Below are 18,507 nucleotides of genomic sequence, written 5' to 3' on the forward strand. Positions count from 1 at the left end.
AACATTGCAGGAGGAAACCTTAACTTGGGTGCCATCTTTCCTAAAATCAAAAAGTGCTCCTATTCAATTGTGCAGTGTATATGTTCTGGGAGAAGGTTAATTAAGTGCATTGCTTACATTTCAATTGTAATTATCACCCCATTGGTGAATGCTGCACCATATTAAAATTGTCCGATTTCATTTGCTTTTAAAAATAAATAAATATAGCATTTTCACCAACTGGCCTGTTTCATGGTCCATTGTGACCGTATTTGCATTTAAAAAAAGGGGTGTAATACAAGTTATGTACCATCTCAAATTGAATTTGCATAAAATAAAGAGAAAGGCATATCATTTGAGCACTACATACTAGGCTGAGACCAACGTGTGTGTCACCTGATTGAAATCCTTAACACATTTGGGGGCTAGGATCGGGTTTTGGTTGCTACCCTTGACAGTCTAACACAGCAGACTAACCTGCAAGGTTGTGATACTTTTGTTTAGTTGAAATACTGGGTTACACTGTACAAGCGCCTCCCCAAAACAAATACTCTACACCAGGCCTGCGTCTAAAAATTAAAGCTAAATCAACCCCAAAATAGACAGAAAAGCAATAGGATACAGGTTATCCTTACATAAATAAATAAATTAAGAAAGAACATGTCCAAAATGACTGTAGTAGAGATCAATATGGCTAGGGAGCACCTTCTGCACAAGCTATTTGTCAGAGGTGAATGGCCAGAACAGGATGAAAAAGTCTGGCTACAAGAAATAACACATCAGGTCACGGCCATGAACCTGGATACATGGCAGGACGGTGGCCTATTACACCAAGCTTTGAGTGTGTTATATGCAACCCCAAAAATTAAAGAGGAGCAAATCAAAATTGTTAGAATTGTGGCCTACATGTATCTCCACATGGGAGTGATGCGGGAAAAGCATGAGGAAAATACAACTCTGGCACAGAATCAATCTGAACTATTAAATGAAATCCCGACTGATCTAAATTTAGCAAAACAAAAATTACAAAAGAGCCAAGAGTTGGAGGTAGAATCTGGAAATTACATCATAAAATTAAAAGAGGACTTGGCTCTACAAAAGCAGAATTAGAGGCATTGAAAGAGGAGTGTAGGGAAAAGGTTGACTCTCTACAAGAGAGTCAACAGAAGTTAAATCAACAAATAAATTATAATAGAGCCTGCACAGAGCAGATAGTTACCCTACAAGATCAGATAGAAATTGAAAGAGGAAAATAATAAATCAGAGACCTTCACTCTCAAGCAGAATTTGATCAGGAGCACCAGAAATCAAATACCATCAAGAAACAAAGGGAGGACCAGGCTGAACAGAGAGGCGCCCTAAATCAGGAGAAAGACGCCCTATGCCAGGAAGTAAGCAATTTAAAAACAAAGTTACAGAAAAGTGCAGTAGGCTTCCAGAAACTAAATGAACTCCAAACAGAATATGGAAATCTACTGGAGCACGCCAGACGGGTAGAAGGTGCTCTGGAAGAGAACACCCAAACGAAAAATGCACAAACTCCGGAGGTGAGTCTCCTAAAACAACAATTGGCCCAGGGTGCCCAAACTATATAGGTAGCACAAAGGGATAACAAGGCTCTCTGTGAGGAGAATGATGGGCTCCACAAACAAGTGGGAGCAAGAACGGGTTATAGAGGCCAGTAAAAACCTGATAGCCGAACAAAAGGCTCAGATCTTTGTCTATCATCAAGAGATAGGGGCTGAGAAAGAAAAACTAGCGAGGTTGGAGAAGGAGCATCCCAGATCTAATACTAACTGGAGGGACCCCGAACAGGTACAGAGGGACAGGGCAACCCCCTGATCATATTATGATGACCTCTCTAGTAAGGGCCTCACACCCATTTAATCCTTTGCGCACTGCTGACTTCATGGCTACCGGTTCATATGAGCAGGAAACCATGAGGCCATCAGAATTTAATAGGCCAAGCATAATGGAGCTGACAGGTCAGCGCCCCCCAGGAATTGATAGAAAGGCATCCCTGTGCAGGTACAAAAACATAAAGGCTGATGTCTTTGACAGGAAACCTCCTATGAGGAGAGAGTCAGGGAATCAGACCTGCAGGAGCGCTACCTCCAAAGGGACCAGTTGGTTCAATTTGCTCCAGAACAACAGGAAAAGCGGCCCCATAAGAGCATCCTGAAGACCACCATCCAATCAGGGCAGTGGGGGGGGGGGGATACTCTGCCAACCCTGGGAGCAGGGAGGAGTCCGAAGACTACTCTCCTCTGCGCCGCAGGTGTGAAGAAACTAGGCCCCACCATTCTGCAGGCCCCTCTAACACCCACAGAATCAGGGAGCGCCTAGATGATCATGAAGGGATCTCAAGTAGCAGTGCCTCGGAGTCTGAGGTCGAGTGGACTCGGGTGATTAAGCCAAAGAAGGCAAATAAACTCAAGAGAGTTATGACAAAAGACCCACTTAGGCAGATTAAGGCCATTAGGAGTGTCATAACCCCATACCACAAAAATGCTAAATATTCTGTCAGGGAACACTTGGAACTCTATGAGCAGATGATGGACACTTTCCACCTGAAAGACAACCAGACTGTAGAGAGTATGTTAAATGGACGTTTCCCTCCAAAATACTCCAGCTTTGTGGCTGGGCTGGAGGACCACAACCATTCAAGATTGTCCACCTACAGGGCGACTATCTTTAAACACTTTTCCGCCACAGAAACCCCCAAGAGGCTCGCAAAGCGGCCTACAATCTGCAGTGCGGGGAACATCAGGCCCCACGAGAATTTGTGCAGGAGCTAAAACGCACCTTTGCACAAACCACTAGGTGGTTGCACACGGATAACAGGGAGTTTATAACCACCTTCTTTCATGCGCTCCCAAAGTACATTATGACCCAGCTGGTGAGGGACTTCCACGATAAAAGATCTCTGGACTGGTCATTTATGAAGTCCATAAACCTGCCGGAAAAAAAAATCTGGCCAAAAACCCCAAACCAGCCAACACCCCAGTGGCTGCTAAGGTGGCAGAGGTGAAGGTTGTCCCCATTCTAGACATAGAGATGGGGGAACATAAAAATGTGCCTATACAAAATCAGCAAAATGAGAGACCCAGAAGGCCTTCTGGCCAATCACAAACAGGTGGCAGTCAGGGAGGTAGTCCCACCAATGGCACCCCTAACTCCCCTGATTATATAAGTCCCACAAACAAGGGCAACCAACCAATCTTGGAGTAGGTTTGGACTCCCCCAGCCCAAGGGGGGATCCAATCAGGTAAGTACTGCCCCAGGAAACTTCTCTCCTAACTTCCCCCAGGAGGGCAGTAATCCGCCAAATGCCAGGTTAAGTTTCTTCCCACGGTACTCACAAAACCCCAACCTGCAGGACAACCCTCCTTTCTTTTCCCGCTTTCAGGAAACCAGACAACCCAATCCGGGAGAGGAGAGGCCAAGTGTGGAGGGTGTTAAGGATTTCAATCAGGCGACACACACCTTGGTCTCAGCCTAGGATGTAGCGCTCAATTGATATGCCTTTCTCTTTATTTTATGTGATTTGAATTTCAGATGGTACACAGCTCGTATGACACCCCTTTTTTCAAATACACCGGGTCACAATGGACCATGAACGAGGCCAGTTGGTGAAAATGCAATATTCGTTTATTTTTAAAATCAAAAGAAATCAATTAATTTTAATATGAGGCCGCTATCACTAATGGGGAGATAATTACAATAGAAATGTAAGCAATGCACTTAATTAACCTTCTCCCAGAACATATACACTGCACAATTGAATAGGAACACTTTTTGATTTTAGGAAAGATAGCACCCAACAGACTTTAAACCCTTATTAAAGGCCTGAAATAGCAAATGTTTTAGCACAATAGCAGGTATGTTATATCACTGGCAATCACAAGGCAATGGATCAGCAAAAGGCATACAATTCGAAAATGAGTGGAAAGTTTAGAGCATGCTGCAGTTAAATGACACGTTGGAAAACCTACAATTTTCTCAATTCCCGCTTTAAATTACCCAAACGGTTTTTAATAACAACGGGTGAAATAGTCTGATTTGGAGTGTGGTTTTTGTGCTGGGGAATAGATATATATCACAGGGACAATACAGTGGTGACAATAGGTCTCCATCTGGTGAATTGAGAGAGATTTGGAAGGTAGAGTGAGGTTCGTTCTTAGGAAATAGAGCAGTTAAAATGAAAACTTTGGTTTTGCAAGAAAGGAAAATGTTACTTACACAAAATTATCTAGGCTATATTGTTAAAGAGGATCACAGTAAGCTCCAAGGTTGATTCACAAGGTCAACCTTGCGACCCCAGTGCTCAACCTCAACAATAAAATATATGGAAATTAGTTTGATTACTACAAATATAACTAAGGGCTTATAATGTACACCAGACAAAATTGAAAAGAGATGGTGCTAGCACTTAAACATTAAGGACAGGATACAAAGATAATTCTAACAGTTTCAACAAGTTACCAGGGTATAAATAGGACTACTTAGAGAGTGGGATAAGGACAAAGGCAAAACAAGATAGACTATGTGTTTCTTTGAGGTGGGGATTATACTCACAGTCCACTTTTTAGTTTGGGGATTTTTCGACAGTCAACAGGTTCTGGTCACCAAACGGTGGCGCGCCAAGCAAAAGCCAGCTGGGCAAGGTCTGGTCACCGGGTAGCAAACAGCTGGGCAATTCGGGTCACTGGATGGCACAGGTACCGCTGGATGCAGTCAGTGGGCAAGCAGCTAGTGGGCAGCAAGCCGGTCTGATTTCAGGATGCAAAAGGTACCACAGCTTTCCCCTTTTTAATGGGAGATTAGTGGGTTGATTCTGGATCACTGGCCTTGCTGGGATAGGAATCAGCTATGCTTGGGTTTTGCAGTGGGCTCTGGAGTAGGGTCAGCAATGCTATGGCCTTGTAGTTGGAATCAGCAAGATGAATGGAGCAGATCAGGAACGCAGCGCAGGAACTTCAGGAAGAGTGTGTCTCTAGAGTCCTGTCATGGACTCTTATTTGTAATGCATAGTGACATCATAGAAGTATATGGCTGGGCAGGTTTAGCTAAACACACCTCTAACCCACTGGATTGGTCAGGGGTGCTAGTCCCCACATCGCTCTCAGCTGGTTGGATTTCAAGCGTAGGATGTCAGATTTATTATGCAAGTTTTGCAATGTTCACAAACCTCCACCAGTTACTTTAGATAAAATCTGATTTTGCCACAAATGGTACATTTATACAGTTGAAATCCCTTAGCAAATTACATAAACAGAATACATATTTTATGCAGACCATTGCGGTCCAAATCTGCAATCTGCGAGACATTGTTTTGTACATTTAATAATATTTGGTAATTTTAGTGTGAAATGTTTGGCCTACAATTCTGTGACTTTACACGTGCGTACATACTATTATGAGGCCCATTTGTGTTAATTTTTAACATTCCATCATGCGTCCTTTCCCCATGATTCACATTCTTCTGGTGTTCGTGTCCCATGCATGCTATCGACAGCCAAGACCTCTTATTTGAAATCCACAAAAATCACATTTAAACTACTAAATTTTTACAAAGTCCTGTTGCAAAGATAATCGTCTTCAAAGTTTCTTAATAAAATAGTCTTTTGAAACAAATGGGTATCCTTTGTCCTACACTGGCCCAATTTATTTCTTTTCAGCTACTACCAACTGTCACCTCCCCCAGCGGGAGGATGGGTTTTCCCAGCTTGATTGAAGGTTTATTGCCCCTTATCCACTTCACACATCCGTGTCCTGGAAGTTACATTGTCAGTGGGTTTTGCTCAGAACAGATTCTGTCCAACCTAGTAATTATCACTGGGGTGTTAGTATCTACTGAGAGGGCCCCTTTGGTTTCTGTCATCCTCTCAGCAGAAACCTGTCTTGGGCTGATTCCTACCCCCGTACAGCCACTGAAGTTTAATTTACTTGTAATTATTTTTGTTCTGAATTGGGAGAAAACTTGCTGAATAGAACATTTTCACACATTGTATTTTAATAGTACAATCCCCTTTCATATTGCTAGGCAAGAAGAAGATTTTGTTCAACCTAGTTCTCTCAAACAAGCATTTCTCTCCTTTAGTTGGCAAATTCCATTTTTACACAAGTGGTGAAGCTGCTAGCACTTTGCTTTCAAATTCGGTTTTTGACTTTCCATCTGGATTCCCACACTGTTTTGCAGCTATAGTTATTTTCTTTTAGGCAGTAGTTTATTTGAACCACCTATGCACTGAAATTGACATAGCCCAGGGCTGGAGTTCCTTTGACATACTTATCCTTGACACTTTGTAACTTAAAAGTGAAGCTTTTTACCGTGCGGCGGAAAATGAAGTTTCTTTGTTGATTTTTCTCAGATTTGGTTTGACAGAGACTGTTAGTCAGGGGTCATGGTGGTTTTGCTGAAGCATAATTGGGATATGAATGGGCATTGCAGGGCCTTACTACTAACAATAGTTTGAGGAAAAACAGATAAAAATAGCATCAGAACAGCATAATTTTAAGGTAAAATACCCACTTTTCAATGGGGACTTTGGACTGGCAGCAAAGCAGCGCTGCTTTTTCACTCTATTTCTTTTGTATATGTAAGAACACACTGGCAAGCTCTATCAGTGTGCCTCCTTGTTCCATACTGCCCAATATGTGCTTGGCAAGATGGTGCAGCCACCTTTTAAACGCTGCAAACGCAGTTTTGAGGCAATGATGCTCACAGGAACCAGCGCAGCCATTTTGCTGTTTCTGCTGAAGCGCAGCTTCATTATGGAGAAATTCTGTTCAGTGGGTCAATGTAGCCCACAAACCCCTCCCCCCCCGACTCTTCTGAGATCCTTGTCGAGGGAGAGTAGGGCAAAGTGGGATTATCAGTTAGGAGTCCTTCTTCCACCAGGGAGTGGTACAACGCGATCCTCCCGCTGTCTCTTGTTGGAGTGTGGAACAACACCCACAGCTTTTCCTTGGCTCTTTCCTTTCCCGGCTCCCTGGTGATGAAGGTGCAACCAGTACGAATCTATAAAATAAACACAAACCGGTTACTACAATTTCCCAGACTGCCCCCCCCCCGGAAGGATGACAGCAGTGGGACACCATGCATTCAATATTGACAATTGATCGTGAAGAAAAATACTCCCAGTTCCATTATTATACTTCTAAATTTATGTGTTCCCTTCTGGTTCTTTTTTTATTCTCATGCTTCAAATGTCTCCTCCATTTGATTCTCTCTTGGCTCCTCAATTTGCTGCAAAGTGTGCCTAGGGTGACAACTCTTTAGCAGATTAATATGGACCCATTTCTCTTCTGTCAGTTCTCCTTTGGGGATGCAGATTCTGTAGGCGACAGGTGACATTTTATCTACAATTTCAAAAGGACCCTGCCAACTGGGCAAAAATGTACGCACTTTGGTCTGGTTCCTTTGAAAATTGTACAAGTAGACCCTGTCTCCTACTTGGTATGCCTTTTTGGTTGTTTTTAAATCATATCTTCATACCCTCTGCAGATCTTTCCAGATTCCGCTGAGCGTACACATAGAATGTTGAAGGTGTTTTCTTAGATTCTCAACATACTCATGAGTTGTGGCGGCGAGTATCAATGTTTTGCTCTTGTCTTGAGTTCAATAGAGCAGATGCTGAGGTAGCACCATCCTTCGTCCAGTCATCAGCTCAAATGAAGACATCTTGGTTGCAGAAGGTGTAGATCTGATGGCCATAAGGACCAGCAGTAATTGGATGTCCCAACTTGGCCCAGAGTCTACCAGAAACTTTTTTAGAATGCTCACAATAGTTTTATTGTACCTCTCAACACCACCACTAGAGGATTGGCATTAAGCAATGTGAAGTTTCCTTTTTACCCTAAGTATCTCCCACATCTTTGTCATCACTTCGCTGGTGAAGTGACTGCCTCGGTCTGACTCAATCCTTTGAGGTAGGCCAAAATACGAGAAGATGTGGTTGATCACCAGGGCAGCTGCTGTTTCTGCCTTGCAAAATGGGGCCGGGAGATATTCCACCCATTTGGTAAACAAGCATGTTACGGTTAACATGCACTTGTTCCCCCTAGAGGAGCAACTCACAGGCCCGATGAAATCTACTTGTAAATCTGACCAAGGCAGTGTCATCCCCCTCTTCTGGAGGGGAGCTCGGTGTGTGAGTGATGTTGGCTGAAATTGTGCACGTACAAGACATCCCTTCAAGTATTGGTGGAGGACCAGACCCATGTGTGGCCAGTATGCAACTTCTCGTAAGATTTCTAAAGTAGTGTGAAACCTTCGATGACCGGCTGTGGCCGCGTCATGGACGTGACTTAGCATCAGACTTCGGAATGAGGTAGGGACCACCCACTGGTCACAGCTAGATATGGATCTCCTTACCAACAAACCGTCTTGGATTCAGAACATTTTTGGACATTTCATCAACACCCTGAGGTCCTCTTTCCCTATGTAATCGATATCCATCAAGGAAAAGTTCTCAGGGTCCTCAATGGGTTGATAAAATGTACCAATAATTGGAACCCCTTTTTGTGCTGTGATTAAATCAGCATCTGGGGTCTCCTTACTCCACTGGGCAGGTGAGAGTTCATTGTGAGCATTTGTCTGGGACCTAGTGATTGCAGTGACCTGGATTTCCCCCAACAGGGACTTGATCTTGAGGAGATCCCCTACGCACCCCCTGGATGCCTCTGGTTTTGGCCAGCTGATCAGCCAGGTCGTGTCCAGTTTTGAATGGGCCCTCTATTCTGGAATGACCCTTGATCATCTTCCAATAGATGGTCATCCCACTAGAGGTCACCAGATCATCAATATTTTGGATTAGCTTGCCATGTTTCAGCGGTTTGTTATTAGCACACAGCATGCCTCTGGTTTTCCAATTAACGAGGTGCTCCATGAACCCATTCCGGATATAATCTGAATCAGTGATTATGACCAGTTGTTGGTGTTGGACGGCAGTGAGGATGGCCTGATGAACTGCCATCAACTCTGCCACCTGACTACTGCGGGGACCGATTTTGTACCCAGCGGATGGTTCCGGGGCATCATTCACCCAGGCATTCCCAACGCCAGCCACCAGTTCCTTTTCCCTGTTGTTGTCAACATGGTAGGAGCACCCGTCCACATAAACTGTGGGCATTCCTTTGCACTTGCCCTCTTCTTAGACATTGTGCAGGGAATTAAGGTAAGCCTCCATGTTATCCTGGGTTTTAAGACTTTCGTCCTCGAGACAGTTTTCTCTGGCACAATCATGCAAGTCAGCCAGACCTTGCGCGAGGGGACTCTTGTTGTTTTGGCCATATCGGACCTCCACAGGAAAGCCTTGCATTGACAGAATCCAGGAAGTAATTCTGGAATTACTCACATTTCCGGCCCAGATTTTGTCACTTTGGAGGTATTGCAAAGGCTGGTGTGGAGTCTCCACTATGATGTGTTCCCCCCCCTGGATGAACGGGCGGTAATTTTTCAATGCCCACACCGTTGCCAGGAGTGCCTTCTCACAATCATTGAATTTTTACTCTACAGAGGATAAAGTCTTGCTTGCATAGGAGATGACTTTATTGACCTTGTCATGCTATTGATATAATACTGCTGTCAAGCATGTATTCGAGAACCCTGTCTCCAAGAAGAACGCCTTGTTTTTGACAGGGTAAGCAAGACAAGGAGCTTGTTAGAGGCTTCTCTTGAGTTGCTTTACTGCCTCGGCTTGTTCTGGACCCCACTCACACTTGACCCCCCCCTTCAACAGATGGATCAGGGGTCTCGTGATCTCTGTGTAATCATCAATGAACTTCCTACTGTAATTAGTCAGTCCACGGAGGCTTTATAGTTCCCGCAGAGTTGTGAGGTCTTCAAGTTTTTGGAGTGCTTCCACTTTCTACTCCTGGGGACAGAGACCCTCGGGAGTTATCTCATGCTGCAAGAAGTTGACATGTGTCCTGCACCATTGCGCCTTTTGGAAGGGTAGTTCTGCTCCGGCAACCCTCAACTGTGTTAGAACATAACAGATTTCTGCTATGTGTTCCTCCACAGTTGAGCTTTTTTATCAGGACATCATCCACATAGGCCAGGTAACCCCTTTCACTCAAGTCAGGCATGGCCTTATGTAGGAAGATGTTGAATTAGTTGCCGGAGTTGATGTATCCGAAGGGAGTCCGGGTCCAAGTGTACTGCAGCCCCCCCGAAGGTAAAGGCCAGCTTGTATTAGTCCTCCCTACTGACCGGCACGGTCCAGTACCCATTGGTCAGGTCAATGGCAGTGTATACCTCTGACCCCTTGATCTGGGCCAGCCCCTGGCCAATGTAGGGGAGAGGCCATTGGGACCAGTTTATTCAGCTCCCTCAGGTCAGCACAGAGTCTTCACGGGCCGCTCGGTTTAAAAATCCCCAGCACCGATTATTAAAGGTGCTGTGGACTGGACAAATTATCCCACGGGACTCAAGGTTTTTGATTATTTCCATCAGGGTCTCCATGGATGCGAAAGGCAAGCGGTATTGCTTCACAAACACTGGAGACATTCCAGGGTCCGTGGGAATTGTTGTAGTGTGGATTTTGGTGCGACCACAGTCATACGAGTCCAACGCAAAGAGATCTTGAAAATCTAAGAACATTTGTTTCAACTTTTGCTTTTGTTCGGGAGTCTCACAGGCAATAGCTAGGTTGACTCGCTCTTTAACCATTTGCCTGAAGCCGGGAAAAACTTCCGGTTTTGCTATCTCAGCAGTCTCCTCCAGCTGGCTGGACAGGTGCCTTGTAGACTATTGACCTGGACAGAGGATTTCAGGTAGGAGAGGCTGTCATTGTGGACCTGGAAGATAACCTCATCCTGCCTAATGTCAAAGGTCACCTCTTCCTCACCGTAAGGGCAGGAAGAATACACCAGGAAATTTCCCCCTTGCCGGGTGAAGATACTTTCTGGTGGTAAGTCATTGTCACTGTCGTTGTCCAAACAGTCCCATCAGTTCATTTCCTAGCTCCATGTAAAAATGTCAGTCATCAACTGCCATTCCAATAATGGTGCCTGCGCCCACAGTGATACTCCTAAGGTCGCTGTTATCCATCAATATTGGAATGGTTTGTGTTGTACATTGACTAATGGTGTTGGGTTTAACTACAACCCCTGCTGTTGGAGATGGGCGTTGAAGTGTACATATGCGTCAGGATTTTGCAGTTTGTCCTCTTTTAATTTTTAATTCAAGTGGGAATAGTCTGGTCCGTCCTGGTAGGTGACCTCCTCTTCAATTTGAACTTCAACTGCATACGACAGCAATTGGCCTGACCAAAATGTTTTTTTCAGAATCATCAAAGCCCATGGGATTGCCCCCTAGTCGGGAACAGGCTTTGTAATTTATCAGGTCCAAATTAATGGCAAAATGATTGAGAATATCACTGCCTAAATAAAATGTGCTGGGACATCTTGCACGACCGAACAATTATGTTCTATGCTTTTGTTACATATAGAAATTTTGAGCATACACCTGCTAGGCAGGAGATGTTTGGAATTGGGAGTTTCCAGTCCCATTTCCCACTTATCGATCAATTTAAATGTGGGAATAGCTGGATCTTTTGGGAGCTTTCGGAACATGGCTTAGCTGATGAAGCTCTTACTGTTGTTCACGCACACTCGGGTCAGAACAGATTCCTTCGCCTCATTTAACTGAATAGGGAGGAACAACTGTTCTCTAATTTTCTGAATATCAGCTAAACTCTGAGCTGGTTGGGCATCACTTTTGACTATGGAATTGGGATTTTCAGATGGTGAATCAGTATAAAACTTCAAAGTATTTCCTTCCAGTGTGCAATGCCACTTGAAACTGGAAGGAAGTTTGATTTTCAGGAATTGAAAAGAGTTCCTTTCACGAGAATGTTGTTGTTAAGATGGATTTCTGAACTCTGTCCGGGAGGGGCAGAGGTTCAGAAGGCCAGCTTAGTTTCTTGGAACAGGGTAACCTCTGGACAAGCCAGACCAATCAGGGTAGCGATTGCGGCGGTCAAGACTAGGTCTCAAGAGGGGTGAGCGTGACTGAAAGCCCGCAATGAGCACACAAAGCAAGGACACTTACACATTACTCCAAACAGGTGTTATATTAAAAATATATACACATTTATTACAAGGCCTTTGTAACATTGACCGTAGCGAGAAATCACAATAAAACTCAAGTAAACCAACACATACCAAACCAATACAATATATATACAAATACAACCGAGTCTAACGAGTTATACGCACAAAATGTGTAGACCACCTAGATGGGGAGGAAAACAGGCAGTGCGAATAATAATTAGACCCAGTCCGCCTTCAGAGGCACCTAACTAAAAGGAAGTCCAAGCCCTATGAAGAGTGGAGCCTTGTGCTCAAAAGTACCTGCACACGCTGGTGCCAACGGGCAAAAAGGGGAGTCTCTTCGAGGGAATCGGGCAGTTTAGTTCGGTGAACAAATGAAGATGAACAGAGCTCCGCGACTCAAGCGCAGCCTCCACTGTTGGCAGAAGCAGAGCGCGAGTACGGAAAGGCTTGCTGTTAGACACAGCGGGGAAAAGCTATGGGCTCCTGCAGGAGGGCGACCAGTTCCTAGCGATGCTACTCACCGGTCTCTGATGCAAGCAGACCCAGGCTTCTCCGTGTCAGTTTCAGTGCTGGCAGGTTCAGATACGAGCAGGGGACGTCTCGGCGTCGTGTAGATTCCGCAGCAGCAGAAGTTGAGTTGAGGATGTCCCAAACGCAGTGAACCCGCACAGTTTGTTACCACAGCAGGGCAATGGAGCGGCCGTGTGTATTTCAGCCCAAAGTACACTACTCACTTCAGACCTGGGAATGCCAAGTGTACGAATCGTGTGAGAGTGACAAGGACTCGTAATACAACACAACCTGACGGCGGTTACAGAGCAAGACTCCTGGGTAGGCTGGTCAGTCTGCTGGATGGCCCAGAGACACTTCCGAATACTTACGTGCAGGAGATGGTGAAGATGCCGAGAATAGTTGTTCCCACTATTCCAAGGGGTCAAAGTACCAGTACAGGCCTTCTCGTTCGATCAGAGGTAGAAAGGGTTTAACAAAGCGACAGCAGTGTAGAGGAGCAGTCCTTCAGCGGGTCACCAGCGATTCCTCGGTTCAGCCTCGTGGTTGCAGGATACTTGGCTCCTGTATTCCTTTGTTCGTGAGAACTCAGGAGTTCGACATGGTAGTGGTGTTTCCAGCCCCCTCTTATCCATGGTTCCCTTAGTGCCAAAATGGAGGGGACCCAATGGGAGATCTGCTCACAAAACACTCACACCATACGTGACCTATCACGGAGGTCCCAGGCATTCACACCACCCTAGACTCTCTGGCGGCCAGGATGTGTTTTGGGACCAGACATCCCAGCCCCCATCCTGGAGGCACACACAAGGCCTGTAGAAGCCTGCGAAAGCATCTGTGTTTCGCGGGAAACTACATGCCCAAATAAGGAAGACCCCGGGTCGGCTCGACCTGGGGGAGGTGAAGGGGGCAAGACGGTCAGCGGACAGGACAAAGAGCCTCGTGGTCTGGCCATTTTGGGAGCCAGGACACCATTCTGGGCTAAGCGCGAGAAACGCGCTTAAAATGCCAAAAGGAGCTCAAAAACACAAGAAATGATCGCTGCCACCAATCCCGTCCGTGATTCACTTGCACCGTTCATTTACAATACAAAGAGAGTATCTAGGGCCTGTAGAAGACTAGAGACCTAAGAGAGCAGTAACTTAGCTTACAGTGCCCTCTTGTGCCATGTTGCGCGAAAGCTGCAACATGATAAACTACGGAAAACAACGTTTCCCGGTACTGACTGTCTTAAGGGCAGGTCAGTTTCCCCGTAAGAATGGAGCGAAAGCTCAGAGGAGTGCGGCAGAAGGCTGTACTTCTCTGGCAAAGTCTAGATCAGGGTGAAAACAACAGCAAAAAGTTTAGGGGTTGCCACATGGAAGGAAAATTACCCACAATTAAGAAATCTTTCCTAACAGTTGTCCTACAGCAATTACGGTCACCTCAGGTATTTGGTTGTTCTGGAAAAAAAACCTCAATATGATCAGGTTTTTGAGTCCAGAGGACCTTGTTCTCACATCTATTAGGGGTGACAATCTGCGAAGGATGTCATTCCCTAGTAGACAGGCTGTGCCCTCTGGAGTCACCAGTATGACCAGGTGTTTCACTTTGTGTCGCTCCATTTTTATTTCCAAATCCGATCTCCCCTCGACAGGAATTTCATTCCCGTGGAAGTTTTGGAGGTGTGCAGGGAGAGGGGTGAGAGGGATCTGGTGTCTCTCCCACCTTTAGCTGACCAAAGGCCCTTTTTGACAGAAGAGTGGCTTGGGAACCAGTGTCCACCAGCGCGGCAAATGTACATTGCCCTTGCACTTGGACGGGGCATAAAATCTACCCTCTTTCTCCTCCAATGGGCAAAGGTAATGTGCGTTATGGGCTAGCTGGGTGGACAATTTCTTTATTTTAGAATCCGACACAGGGGTAGTTTGGGCATAATCCTGGGTTTGAGTTTGGGAATCTGAAAGAAAAATTTGACATTCTGAAATATGGGCACTTTTGGGCTCCCCTTTTCCTGATTCTGGGCTGTCCCCCCACCCCCTTGTTAGAGGCAGTCACCAGAATTGATTCGGGAAGTTTGGGAATTCTCTTTTAATGCTTGGTTCCCTGGATACTCATTCTGGGGTTCCAGGATGGGCGATTCTGAATCAGTCCCCATGTCCACCCAGTCTTCATTTAGATCTCTTGGGACCCATTTTTCTTTGGGAGGAATTCCCCCGTTCCTGAAGGAGAGGATTTTTTTCCTTCAAACTGGAGGACACTAACCTCCTCCACAAAATGGGCCTTTTTAAGGTCTTTATTTCGCCTACCCACCCTGTGTTCCCTGGGTTGCAGATTTTCAGAGGCAAGAGATTTTTATTCCGATTCCTGGGTGTCCAAGGGCTTTTCACGAGTGAGGAAGGAAGCTTCCTCTAGGGCTTTACACCACCCTTTCCCCTCCTCTGGAACCGGTGAGTTGTCAGGGTTCTCTCCCTGTCATTGTTCAGGGGTGCCAGACCCTTAGCTTGTGGGGTTCTGAGCCGCCATGTTCAACTGAGGATTCTGTTGAGCCCTCAACATGCGACCAAGATCCTGGGTAAGGTTCTGGACTTGGTGCTCCAGTTGGGACACCAGTTCGGCTGGTACGGGGGTCTCTGTTCAAATCTAGGTGGATCACTGGAAGGGTAACTATCCCTTCTCCTGTAGTACTCTTTGTGAATTTTGGTAACCCTCCACCCTTGGCCTCCCCTCTCCCGGATTGGGTTGTCTGGGTTCCCGACAGCGGGAAAATAAAGGAGGGTTGTCCTGCACGTTAAGGTTTTGCGAGTACCGTGGGAAGAAACTTAACTCAGCATTTGGGGGATGACTGCCCTCCTGGGGAAGTTAGGAGGGAAGTTTCCCGGGGCAGTACTTACCTGATTGGACCCCCCCCTTGGGCTGGGGGAGTCCATACATACCCCAAGATTGCTTTGTTGCCCTTGTATCTGGGGCTTATATAATCAGGGGAGTTAGGGGTCCCATTGGTGGCATTACCTCCCTGACTGCCACCTGTTTGTGATTGGCTTGAAGGCCTTCTGGGACTCCAATTTTGTGTAGGTACATTTTTAGGCTCGCCATCTCTAGGTCTAGAATGGGGAAAACCTTCACCTCTGCCACCTTAGCAGCATCAGGGGTGTTGGCTGGTTTGGGGTTTTTGGCCAATTTTTATTTTCAGCCTGCTCTATGACCCAGTCCAGAGATCTTTTTTCGTGGAAGTCCCTCACCAGCTGGATCATAATGTACTTTGGGAGCGCATGAAAGAAGGTGGTTATAAACTCCCTGCTATCCGTGTGCACCCTCCTACTGGTTTGTGCAAAGGCACGTTTTAGCTCCTGCACATATTCACGTGGGGCCTGATCTTCCCCCCGCACTGCAGATTGTAGGTCGCTTTGCAAGCCTCTTGGGGGTTTCTGTGGGTGGAAAAGTGTTACAAGATGGGCACCCTGTAGGTGGACCATCTTGAGTGGTTCTGGTCCTCCAGTCCAGCAAAGAAGCTGGAGTACTCTGGAGAGAAGGTCCATTTTTTTTTTAACTGTTTATTTTAAATCAAGGCAGGATGGTAAATACACACATTACAAGCAATGCTTTTCCAGGCATGTTGATCCCCAGTCCTTATTCCCCCCACAAGGCTTCCTCCCTCCCACCTCCCTCTGGCCTCTCCGCCCCTCAGTTTTGGAGGCAGAATTTGCCCTCCTGGGTTACCCAGTTTGCGCCTTAGCGTCTATGTGTCTTCCTCAGGTTTCTCTTGGTTTTTCAGGATCCATCGGGCCCTGATCGGTTTATAGGTCCGGGCGGGGAAGCGCTGGTCGTATTCAAGCACTGGGCCCCAAATATTCTGGAAGCGATGGAGAGTTCCCGCCTGTGCTGCTGTCACCTTCACCGCAATCAGAATGTCCCAGAGTTTAGTCCACCATTGGGCTATGTGAGGGCCTTCTGGGGATTTCCAGACCCGGGCCAACACCGTTTTCCCCGCTAGTAGGCAGTGTGTCAATAGTTTTGATCTGGTCCCAAAGCGCGGGTAGATCGCGGGGATTGGGGCTCCCAGCAAAACTGGTTCTGGTTCCAGAGGAATCGCCGTTCCTGTAATTTGCGTGATGGTCTCCAGGCATATCCTCCAGAACTGTTGAATCTTTGGGCAAGCCCACCACATATGGAAAAAGGAGCCTGGGTGGCCACATCCTCTCCAGCAGGCGTGATCCACTTGTGGGTTCATGTGCTGAAGTCGAAGGGGCGGGTAATACCACCGCAGCAGCACCTTGTACGCACATTCCCTGTTGGTAATGCAGGTGGAAGAGGTGTGTGTTCTGGTCCATATGTCCACCCAGGTTTGGTCCTCTATTGGATGGCCCAAGTCTGCCTCCCACTGGGCCATACAGCGGGTCTTTGTGGACAGGAAGTCGCTTAAGAAGCGCCTATATAGGGTGGATACCCTGCCCCGGGTCGGAAGGTCCCCCAGTGTGAGTTCCAAGGCGGTGGGCAGGCGTGTTGCTGCTTGCAGAGTTTGGGGGTGTGAGCACCAGTGGCGTAGCTGGATATAAGTGAATCTGTCCCTTTCCTGGAGTTGGAACTTCTCCTTACATTGGTCGAAAGTGAGGGGTATCCCTCCCATATTTAGCTGGCCTATAGCCTCCAGACCGCCCTTTATCTAGTTCCGAAAATTTTGGGGATTCGCTCCGGGTGAAAAGGATGGGTTATGGAAGACCGGGGAGCATGGGCTCAGTCCTCTTGGCACTCCCTTTGGCTTTAGCGCCCAGTCCCAGGAGCTAAGGGTATGTTTAGTTGATAGAAGGATGTCTCCCCAGTGTGCTCTGAGAGGGGGCGGGATGTGTGGCAGAAATCGCAAGGGTAGGGGCACTTGTGATTGTTCCAGCTCTACCCATCTAGGGCGGTTTGTTATATTTTGCCATGCCTGAACCTGTGCTAGTTGTGCTGCCACTCTATAGGCCTGCAAGTCCGGGACCCCTAGACCTCCTAGCTTGGAGCCCCCCAGCATCGTTCTGAGAGGGATTCTCGCTCTCTTACCTTTCCAGATGAATTTCACCATTTTCCTTTGGATATCCCTGAGGGTTGGTGTGGGAATCGCTACTGGAAGGGAGGCACAGGCGTATAGGAACCTCAGAAGTAGGTTCATTTTACATGCTGTGATGCACCCCAGCAGTGAGATCTCTTGGGTCTCCCATCGTTTCAAGACGCCTTCCAGTTCTTTCAGTAGCCGGGGGAAGTTGGCTTTGTATGTGTCTCTTGGGTTAGCCGGGATGTGGACCCCTAGGTAGGGGATGGCCTTCTTCACCCATGTCATCGGGCACATCGCAGTCAGTGGCTCCCGTTCTGCTGGGGTGAGGCCGATGCCCAAAGCCGAGGATTTGTCGAAGTTTATAGTAAAGCCTGAGACCTCACCATAGGTGGTAAATTCTCGTATCGCATGTTTCAATGATGAGTGGGCCTCTGAGATCGTGAGTAGAACATCGTCCGCATATAGGGCGATTTTGTGTTGCATGGGGCCGCTCTGTAGCCCTTTGATTTGGTCGTTTCCCCTAATCCTTTGGGCCAAAGGCTCCATGGTGAGTGCGAAGAGTAAGGGCGACAGCAGGCAGCCCTGCCGGTTTCTGCATGACAGGGGGATCGGAGCTGAGCTGTGTCCGTTGATTCTCAGGCTAGTGCTTGGGCTATTATAGTTGGCTAGAACCATCGTTTGGAAAGTTGACCTGAAGCCGAAGGCCTCTAGGGTGTGTTTCATAAAAGTCCAATCTACCTGATCAAATGCCTTGGCTGCGTCTAGAGCCACTAAGTCTAGTTTCTGGGAGTTCCGGGAGGCAAGGTCCACCAGGTTCAAGGTTCTCCGTATGTTGTCACCTGCTGACCTGCGAAGGATGAAGCCTGCTTGACCGGGGTAGATGATCTTCGGGAGGACGTGATTCAAGCGGTTTGCCAGAATTTTTGAATATATGTTTGCAA

This window comes from Ambystoma mexicanum, chromosome 7q, assembly GCF_040938575.1.
Source record: "Ambystoma mexicanum isolate Mex_15411 chromosome 7q, UKY_AmexF1_1, whole genome shotgun sequence".
In the NCBI taxonomy this organism is placed as follows: Eukaryota; Metazoa; Chordata; class Amphibia; order Caudata; family Ambystomatidae; genus Ambystoma; species Ambystoma mexicanum.